The sequence below is a fragment of the Arachis hypogaea genome, chromosome 2, assembly GCF_003086295.3.
Source record: "Arachis hypogaea cultivar Tifrunner chromosome 2, arahy.Tifrunner.gnm2.J5K5, whole genome shotgun sequence".
NCBI classification, from domain to species: Eukaryota; Viridiplantae; Streptophyta; class Magnoliopsida; order Fabales; family Fabaceae; genus Arachis; species Arachis hypogaea.
This window is the reverse complement of record NC_092037.1, coordinates 38600263-38611458: the sequence shown is the minus strand read 5'-3', so window position 1 is coordinate 38611458 and position 11196 is coordinate 38600263. Positions and strand designations below refer to the sequence as shown.

Here is an 11196-nt window from a genome sequence, read left to right as displayed (position 1 = left end):
TGTTACTTGCCTTTCTATTTCTATCATCTTAATTGTGTGCTTGTTAGATAGTCATTAATTTGCATAGTGTTTTTAATTGTTGCAATTTATTTCCCAGTTGTTAATTGCCTTTGATTTCTAGTTGTTTTACTTTTCCTACATTTGAATTCAAAACACCCCCCCCCGAATTTCCTAATCAATGAAATGCATTCATTTGCAAGTCCTAGGAAAAATCACCCGGGATCCTACTCCCAATAATTGATTTGATTTTTGTGACATTCTTCTAAACTCTAATTGAGGATTACTTGTCAGTTTAGACTATACTTGCAGCGTGATTGAGTTTGAAACTTGTGAAATTTCTAGATCGACAATAATCATTCGTCAAGTTTTTGGCGTCGTTGCCAGGGACTTGCATATGTGTACCATATTATTGGTTGGTGTGAATATATGCATATGTAAATAGTTACTTTTTTATTGTTTCTTTGTTTTTGGTTATTAGTTAGGATTTATAGTTTGTAGTAATTGGTAGTTACTTTTCCTTAGTATTTCTCGTTTGTCATAATAATTGCATGAACTCTATGTTTCTTGTGTTGAATAACGTATTCATTGCTGGAACCGAGATTAGCCCCATTTGATCCTGAGATTTAACGGACTTTATTGCATATTAGGCTAGCTCGGCATCAGTTAGCCTTTGGGGGTAGTGAAGCAGCCTATGCCAATTCACCATCCTTCTCCGAGGTTGATTCTGAGTCGTCATTCAATGAAGAAGCTCTTTACTCTTCTGTTGACTCATTTGATGTTGCTTCTACAATACAGGTGTTGAAACTATGGCTGCTCTGAAGAGAGTTACTCTCAAGGAGGCAGGTGCATCTGATACACTCTTCAACTGCTCCAAGCCCATTATCCTGTCAAGAAGCTACTTGATTCTTGTCCTCATCACCGGATAGATGATTTGGTTTTGATAAGCTACTTTTGTCAAGGTCTCAAGCCTCAAGATAAGATCTTCCTAGACGCCTCTAGTAGTGATTCCCTTATGAAGTACAAAACGGCAGAGGAAGCTTGGCAACTCATCTCCGATCTAGCCGAATCCACTCAACATGTGAGATCAAGAAACCACCTATCAAGAGCTGATGTGGAAGTGTCCCCATGTGAATTCGCTCTAAGCAAAACCTTGGGAGAGATGACCACCATCCTCAAACAAGTTTACCAAAACCAACAACAACCTCCCCCAAGAATCCAAGGGCCAACACAACAATACTAAGCGGATGCTCCACCAAGAGTGCGTGCTATATATGCTTGTAGTTTTCACTACACCGATGAATGTCCAACACTCTAAGAAGATAATGTATTAGCGGTGGCCGATCTATTCTACAACCGCTTAAACTATCACCCCGAGAATCAAGGCCCTTATCAACAACAGAACAACTATAACCAAAGGTGGAGAGATAATTCAAACCAAGGGTGGAGAGACAACTATAACCAAGGGTAGAGAGACAATTCAAACAAAAAATGGAACAACAAAAACCCACCATTTCAAAAACACCAAGGTCAAAGATACTAACCTCCACATTAAAAAAATCCCAAGTACCCCAAATCACACAACCCCAAGTACCATAAATCACTTACCCTTTTTCTTCAAGCCAATCACTAATGGATGAAACCCTTTGCACCTTTATTCAAGAACAAAAGGATTTCCAAAAGAAATAAGATGCCTACATGGCTACCCTAACTGAGGTTTCCCATTTGACTTTACCACCGTCCAACAATAACTAAAGCACCTTTCAACCATCAATCTCAAGCGAAATCCCATCTCAACCACTCCCAAACCGTAAATGTAGCCTTAATGCTATTACCTTGAGGTTTGGTAACATTCTAGAGGAGAGGGGTCCTAAGGATTCACGTGTGAAGGAGGATACTCATGAGGAAGATATTGTTGTGATAAAAGATGTGGATGAAGAGGAGGCACAAGAGGTTGTTGATGAAGAAAAATACCAAGCAAAGGCTAAAGATCCCAAGAAGAAGGATGTTGTAGAAGAGCCTATTGATGCCAGGGCATCTTGACCAGTTTCACTAGCCTTTTTTTCACTGTTTTAGGGTAGTTTCATGCATTTTCTTAGGAAATAAGCAAGTCTTGGGTGAATGGACACTTACATCTTGATTTAGGCAAATATTGTGAATTTTACATGATTTCATGAGGATTATGCAATAATTAAATGACAAATTGGATAATGCATTATCTCATAAGTTGGAATAGAGCTTTGATGCACTTTATTTGCTTGAATTCAGGACAAAGGAAGCAAGGAAGAGCCACATTAGTAGCCACGTTAATCTAGTTAACGTGACAACTAACATGGAATAGGAAGAAGCTTGTAGCATTAATGAGAAAAGTGATCGCCAATAACGCCTTCGAAGCCATCATAGCCCACGTTAATTGCCACGTTAACTACATTAACGTGGTAGTTAACGTGGAAGAAAAGGGAGCTCCAGCATTAGTGGTAAAGGTGAATGCCACTAACGCTCCAAATTAGCACAATTGGCCACGTTAAGAGTCACGTTAACTTAGTTAACGTGAACTCTAACGTGGAGGAAGAAGAAAGTGCCAACGTTAGTGACACTCACCTTTGTCACTAACGTTGGACTAAGCCAACATTTCCCACGTTAGTGGTCACGTTAAGACCACTAAGGTGAAGAGTAACGTGGAGCCAAGCATGATAGGCCAACGTTAGTGACACTCACCTTTGTCACTAACGTTGGCAATGGCAATCACTACCACGTTAGTGGCCACGTTAATCTAATTAACGTGAACTCTAACGTGGGAGGGAGGGGCGTTTGGAGCGTTAGTGATAAAGGTAAATGTCACTAACACTCTCGAAGCTTAGGCATGCCCACGTTAGGAGTCACGTTAGTTATACTAACGTGAACTCTAACGTAGGGAAAGGGAGCACAAGGCAACGTTATTGGAAAATGTGATTCACAATAACGCTTGCGAAGGACCAAGAAGCAATGTTAATGGTGACGTTAGTGCCACTAACGTTGAAGTTAACGTTGATCATTTTTGGGTTGGAATGTTAGTGGAAAAGGTGATTGTCACTAACGTTCTCGAACCCACATCCTCACTTAACGTTAACACCACTAACGTCCTAACTAACGCCCATGCCTAACTCACACTTTTCTGAAAACAAAGTTGAGCCCACTGAAGATTATAACGGCTTTAACTCAAGATCAAAGGCCCATATCCAAGACTTGAAGAACTCACTAGAAGATCAAGAAGAGTAGTATATATAGGGGTAGTTTTGAACTATAAAGAAGCTTTATGCACTTTTGGAGAATTAGATTCTGTATATTTACTTTCTGCATGTATTCTGTTCTACCCTTTTTCATTTCCATTTCCATTTCCAGAGCTATGAACAACTAAACCCCTTTCATTGGGTTAGAGAACTCTGTTGCAATTTGATTGATCAATTATAGTTTTCATTCTTCTTCCTCTTTCTTTTCTCTTGATTTACTAGAAAGCTTTCGATCTTAATCTAATTGGTTAGTTGTCTTGGAAAAGAAACTCTCCATAATTGGATCTCCTCTGAGCCTTGGAAAAGGAATGAGGAGATCATGCTAGAAATGCTTTCTCATGTTGGACCAAATTGGGGTTTGAGCAGATATAGTGACATGTAATCCTCCCAACACTTTGATTTGGAAATACATGTGGTATAATCAGTGACCATACTTCATCTCTTCCCATGAGCAATTAAATCAAGGAATTGGGCAATTGTTCAAGCTTAGAGAGATTGGATTGCCAAGGAATTGGGATCCAATCACTTAAGATTGCCAAGGAGATCAATGAATGCATTGATTGAGGAAGAGATGAGAATGAACTTGATCCGGAGAATGCAACATCTCCTAAGCCCAATGAATCCCCATCTTTGATCTTACCCATTCTCTTTACTTTCTGCCATTTATTTCCATGTTCATCTTCCCAAATCCCCATTTAAGATTCTGCACTTTATTTTCTACAATTTACTTTCCTGCCATTTAATTTCCTGTAAATCTCAACTACATTCTATTTAGCTCAACTAGCACACTCTTGCAACTAAAGTTGCTTGACCAATCAATCCCTGTGGGATTCGACCTCACTCTATTGTTAGTTTTTACTTGACGATAATTCAGTATACTTGCCGAAGGGAAATTTGTTGAGAGACAAGTTTCCGTGCATCAAGTTTATGGCGCCGTTGCCGGGGATTGATTTTGTATCGACAATGATTAAGTTGGAAGTTCACTAGATTGAGCATTTTCTTTTTATTGATTAATTTGCCTAGTCATTTACTCTTAGTTTCAATTAGTTTTCTTCCTCATCCCATATCCCCTCGTTGTTTTCTTTTTCTTTGAATTTACTTATAATTTTGCTCACTAACCCACTAACTGTTTGATAATTTGCACCACTCACACTAACAATCACTCTATCAAAAATAATCACTCCATTTTATTTCTTGTTGTGTGCTCTGTTAGTTGTATGACAGGGAGAAGAAGCGGGGCTTCAACTTCCTTTGATTTCGAACCAGAGAGGACCCTCTTTAGATTAAGGAGGGAAGCAAGAGGAAAAAGAGTTGTTGGTGCTGAGGAAGAGGAAGAGTACTTTGAAACAAACATGGAGGAGAACATGGAAAACAACCATGAAGAAGAAGCTCACAACCATGCCAGAGAAGGCCTTGTGAATCATGCTGGGCAGGAAAGAAGAGTATTAGGCTCTTACATCAATCCCAACCCAGGAAATTGTGGAAGCAGCATCCAAAAGCCCACCATACATGCCAACAACTTTGAATTAAAATCCCAGCTCATCACCCTTGTTTAGAACAACTGTTCATTTGGAGGAAGTGTCCAAGAAGACCCCAATCAACATCTAACCACCTTCCTGAGAATATGTGACACCGTGAAGTCTAATGGTGTTCATTCGGATGTCTATAGATTGCTTTTGTTCCCATTCTCACTCAGGGACAAAGCATCTAAATGGCTGGAATCCTTTCCGAAGGAGAGCTTAACGAATTGGGAAGACGTGGTGAACAAATTTTTGGCAAGATTCTACCCTCCTCAAAGAATCAACAGGCTAAGAGCTGAGGTACAAACCTTCAGGCAACAAGATGGTGAAACCCTCTATGAGGCACGGGAGAGGTTTAAGGACTTAATAAGAAGATGCTCACCAGGCATGTTCAATAAATGGGTTTAACTACACATCTTCTATGAAGGTCTTTCTTATGAGTCAAAAAAGGTCGTGGACCATTCATCAGGGGGCTCTCTAAACAAGAAGAAAACCATTGAAGAAGCCATAGATGTCATTGAGACTGTCACTGAGAATGACTACTTCTATGCTTCTAAAAGAAGCAACACTCGAGGAGTAATGGAGCTAAACCACATGGATGCATTGCTGGCTCAAAATAAGATGATCACTAAGCAGCTAGTAGATCTTACTAAGAAGGTGGAAGAAAACCAAGTCCCAGCAGTCATCACCTCATCACCAGCTCAAGAAGGAGTGAATGCAGGAGAAGAAGGTGATTGGGAACAAGCCAATTATGTTAGAAACTCACCCAAACAGACCCATGATCCATACTCCAAAACTTATAATTCTGGTTGGAGAAACCACCCTAACTTTGGGTTGGGAAATCAACAAGACCAAGGCCAAGACCAGAGACGCCAAAACCACAATCCCAACAACAATGTAATTCACCAACATACCTCACAGAGATCCTATCAACACCCGCCTAATCACCCTTCTCAACCACCTAACCTCAACCCACCATCAGTAACCGAGGATAGACTCTCCAGAATTGAGACTCTACTTGAAGACATATGTAAAAAAGTCCAAGACAACAGAGTATTCAAGGACGAAGTGCGAGCCAACATAAAAAACCAGGGAGACACCATCAAGAGGCTAGAGTCCCAAGTGGGATATCTATCTCAACAGTTTTCCAAACCCACTGATAGTTTCCCAAGTGACACAGAGAAGAACCCAAGAGGAGAAACAAAGAAAGTAAGGTTGGAAAAATACAAGATGATCACTATAAGTGATGAGAGGAGTGTGGAGGAAGTGCACACACAAATAGAACATCTCCAAGACATTTCAAGGGAAAATCATGAAGAAAGAAACCATGCACCCCATCCCACACACAGGGAGGAGTTAAAGAAAGGGGGGACCCTAAACCCATATGCACCCTTTCCCCAAAGACTCAAAGGTGGTGTAGCAAGGAGAATGTATTCAAGGTTCCTTGACATGTTTTCATCTCTAGATGTAAATATACCATTCATTAAGGCCCTCCAGCAAATGCCCTCCTACATCAAGTACACAAAGGAGCTGCTGGTCAAAAAGAGTTCATTGAAGGGTGGGCAAACAATAAAGATGAACAGGGAGTGCAGTGCTCTCATTTAAATAGAGCCACCTACAAAGAAGAAGGATCCAAGGAGTTTTCACATTTCCTGTACTATAGGAGAGACAATGATTGATAAAGGGCTCTGTGACCTGGGAGCAAGTATCAACTTAATGCCTCTGTCTCTCATGAAAAAGCTTCAAATCAATGAGCTAACACCCACGGACGTAATCATCAAATTGGCTAACAAAACTCAAAAACAGGCGATAGGAGTGGTTGAAAACGTATTAGTAAAGGTTGGGAACTACTTCCTGCCCACAGACTTTGTTATCCTGGAGATGGACGAGAATCATATCCATCCCATCATCCTGGGGAGGCCATTCTTAGCCACAGCTAAAGCACTTATAGATGTAGAGCAAGGAGAGCTAGTATTGAGGATACACGATAAACAACTCACCTTCAACATTTTCAAACCCTCACAAGAAGCAAATCATGATAACAAAGAGTCAAAGGAAGAGCACAATAAGGAGTTGATGGAAGAGACAAGCACGGGAGCACAAGCACCACACCTGAGACTCCCTATGGTTGACAAGCAATGTGGTCGTAAAGAACAACAACCAAGAGTAATCTAAGAGGAACTAGACCCACCGGAGTCATATGAGACAAGTAACAAAACCCTTGTGAAAGAAGATACCACAAGGAGCAAAGTGGCATCAAGGAACAAAAGGAAAAAGACCCCAAGGGGATGGAGAAACAAGAAGATCCCTACAGAGGATTTCTCTCCAGGAGATGAAGTGGTCTCCGCCTATATCTCACATATCCCACCTCATCTCCCCACCATTCCATCTCAGCTGCCTCAAGTGTACACCATCAGCAAAATCTTATCCTTAGAACGTGTGGAGCTTCTTAACAAAGCCAATGGAGACAAATTCACTGCAAGAGGGGAAGATTTGAAGCACCACCAACCACCCTGACAAAGGCCAAACGTCAAGCTAATGACGCTAAAGAAGCGCTTCATGGGAGGCAACCCATGTTTTATTCCCTTTCCTTTTTAATCTTTAATAGCAGTTAATAAGGTAAAATTCATGAATTCTAAATCAACTTGGACAAACACTATAAGAATCCCTACATGCAGCATATAGTACATGATAAGTTTGGTGTTCAAGGCATACTAAGAAGGCTTGAACACACTCCAAATATGAGATTCTTATCGAATCTTGTTGCACCATATGATCACAAACAAGTTTGGTGTCACCAACGTTGCATGCATGGGCACTTGATTGGTCGGTTGGTTGCATTCATGAATGGCTATTAGTAAGCCAAAAGCAAAAAAAAAAAAACAAACAAAAAAAAAAACAAACAAAATGGGAGGTGGCTAGCCTCCAAATTTCTTTTACCGCCACAATTTAAATTAATTCTTCTTTTCTTTTGTCTTGCAAAGAATTGGGAAGGAATATTGGAGGAACTTAATGGGACAACCAATTGAAGGAGGGTTCGGCCACTTCACCAAAGGAGCTACACACTTGTCTTCAAGGGGAGTATCTTGGGAAGTGTTGCCATGCAACATTGGGAGCAGGATAGCCTTAAAGACCGCAACAATCAACTCATAAAAATGGTGATCCTTGTGCCCATCTAATGCCAAACCCCAACCGTCCACTATTAAGCCATACCATCAATCCACACCCTTCAATCACCTACCACACTCCTATATATATATCCATCACTTCACTTTACACTCTTCCAATCCAATTCCTCACTTCCGAAATACACACTCAATACTTGTTATCCCATCAACAGCTTTCTCACACACTCTCATAACTACATATTTTTTTAAGCTACAATATTCCACTATCCTACCAACCTAAAATCAAAAGGGTTACTCATGGAATCATCAAGCTCTAAAAGAAGAAAAGGGAAGGAGCCTATGGTGCAACCCCCTTTTGATGAAAAGAAATTCAGAACCTTTCACCATGCATTACAATTTAGGTGGATGGCTGAGAAAGAGATCATCTATGAGCTAAGCTTTCAAGTTACAAAAACTGAGTGCCCCAAAATCACAGAGAAGGTGAAAAAGAGAAGATGGGAGCTCCTCACTGATCCGGTCACAAGAGTGAACGCAACTTTTATAAGAGAGTTTTTACAAATGCGGTCAGGCATGATAAGGTAGATGAATCCTACATAAGCTTCGTAAGAGGGATGACGGTAGATTTCGGTCCCATGAGCATAATGAGGGCGTTAAAGCTACGAACCATACCATTTGCGGAAGAGAGCTATCAATCCAGGATAGATAGCTGTCCCGATTATGACTAGATTGTGAAAGACATCTACGTGCAAGGAGCGGATGGGAAAGAGATTCCCATTGGAAACCCAGGTTTATAAAAAGAGGAGACCTTCTTTCTGAGGCTAAGGGGTGGTTCGAAATCGTAAGGAGATCCATCCTCCCAGCCGGAAACAACTCAGAGGTAAACCTTAAGAGGGCAACAATGGTGCAATGCATAATGAAGGGGAGAGAAATCAAGGATCATGAAATCACAGCCCAAGGTATTCGGAAGTTTGTTGAGAAAAGTGATTCTGGAGGAAGGTTAGGCTACCCCAGCACCATTCTCTGTCTTTGCACAAAGGCTGGGGTGGTGTTCAAAGATGGAAACCCCGACTGGATAAAAGTCGGCATCCCCATTACTCTTCGACGGATGCATGTTGTTGCACCTCCCCTACCTCAGTGAAGACTAAGAAAGAGGCCAGCCCAACAAGTTGAAGAAGGACAAAACCCGGGTGAACAAGCTCCATCCACCTTAGACATGCACCAATTTCAAGAAGCTATTGATGTATTGTCTAGGCAACACATGGACAATCAAGGGGCACAAAAGGAACTTCAAATGCAAATAATGGACCGCCAAGAAGAATCACTCTCTAGATGGATGAATCAACAAGGGGAGTGGCAAAAACAATTGATGGAGCAACAATTGGAGCAAGGGAGACAGTGGAGTGAATCCCTCCACAACTTGAACCAAAAGCAAGACCAACAACAAGAAGCCATCCAAAATCTAATCAACATCCAAACACATCAAGGTGCAAACATTCATGATATGCATCGGAAACAAAGAGAACAGGCAGATCTCTTCGACGAATACAAAGCATTCTCAGAAGGAGTCTATATGAGTGAGACCGGTTACCATGTAAACACTCAAGCCAGGCTCGGATATTTAGTCAGACAACTACCTGTATTATACCCTGGGATCAGAAGGTATGAGGACCTAAAGGATGAATTAGCACGAGTGGAACGAGAAAGAGCCGAAAAGAGTCATGAATCAGTAAAGAAGGCACTGGAAGATTGGAAAATAGCCAGAATGAATCGGATGCAAGGAAGTGCAAATGGACATAAAGAGGACAGACATGGGAGAGGACTTGAGTATTCCGATAAGTAAAAGGTGGTAGAGTTCCCTCTTGTTCCATTTCTTTTTGAGTTTTAAATAAGGAAAATCATGTATGAAATAGAACATGCTTCCATTGTAGTTTAGGATTTTCAATTCTACCTTTAAGTTTTCATTGCTTAGGTCTATGCTTACTAGTCTAATGTCCCTGCTTCATTATCATCTTGCTTACTTGTATGCTTGTCCTTTAAGTCAAATGAAAAGAGATGTTATGAAAAAACAAGAGTGGAGTTATCTTATGAAGTAAATTCTTAAATTTGTGGTATGGTCATTGATCAGCTAAGTTGGTTCACTTACAAGGTATATAGGCAACTATATGCTCTAAACCAGATGCTTGAAGCATATTCTATGAGACTAACCAAACAATAAGATCCCAATAAGAGAAGAGAAAGAACAATAAGAGTTTGAAAAAGAAAAAAAAAAACAATAAGAGATAATGCTAGGTACCAAGGGTTTGAATATTGAGGCATGTGTCTGTGGTGTTTATGTGCAAGGGATATGCTTGGATGAATAAGTTCTTGGGGGTGCCTTATCACTTGGTAACTTGGGTTAACTAATCCGAGATTATCAGCTGAAAGTCCACTATCAAGAGTAACCTTTGCTACAGAGCACTTAGTAACCCAAAGAGGTGCTGGACACCAAGGTCTCAAGAAAGAAAAATAACAAACCATGTGCCTGTGGTATATATGTATGGGGGAAAGAGACTTGAGGGAGTAAGTCCTTAGGGGTGTCTTAACACCTAGCACCTTAAACCAATTGGTTCGGGAGTGTTGGCTGAAAGTTTATCATAAAGAGTCGCCCTCTTATAGAGCACTTAGCCTAAAAAGAATGAAATAAACCCTAAAAAGAAGGGGGATCAATAAATAAAAGTCTCATAGGATGCAGCCAAGTGAGTATCCAAGGGCATGATAAAGGCCTAGAAGCCAATGAAGGAATGAACCTAAGTTGCTATGCATGAAACCCCATAAAACAAAGAATTTGACTTCCATAATAATGACTCATTCCTCTTGTCATTTCATTCATCATTCTTATGTTTCAGTACTTGCTTAGAGACAAGCAAGCTTTATGATTGGTATTGTGATGCCAGGGCATCTTGGCCAGTTTCGCTGACCTTTTCTTCACTGTTTTAGGGTAGTTTCATGCATTTTCTTAGAAAATAAGCAAGTCTTGGGTGAATGGACACTTACATCTTGATTTAGGCAAACATTGTGAATTTTACATGATTTCATGAGGATTATGCAAGAATTAAATGACAAATTGGATAATGCATGATCTCATAAGTTAGAATAGAGCTTTGATGCATTTTATTTGCTTGAATTCAGGACAAAGGAAGCAAGGAAGAGCCACGTTAGTAGCCACGTTAATCTAGTTAACGTGACCATTAACGTGGAATGGGAAGAAGCTTGTAGCGTTAATGAGAAAAGTGATCACCAATA

The 11196-nt window shown here is 40.5% G+C and overlaps 1 non-coding gene across 1 annotated transcript; it reads right to left on the bottom strand.

Annotated features, from left to right (window-relative positions):
• Positions 1-5071: 5071 nt before the first annotated feature.
• Positions 5072-5175, bottom strand: LOC112763201 (small nucleolar RNA R71). Its single transcript, XR_003182838.1, has one exon. It is a non-coding gene; the product is annotated as a small nucleolar RNA R71 (small nucleolar RNA).
• Positions 5176-11196: the final 6021 nt, after the last annotated feature.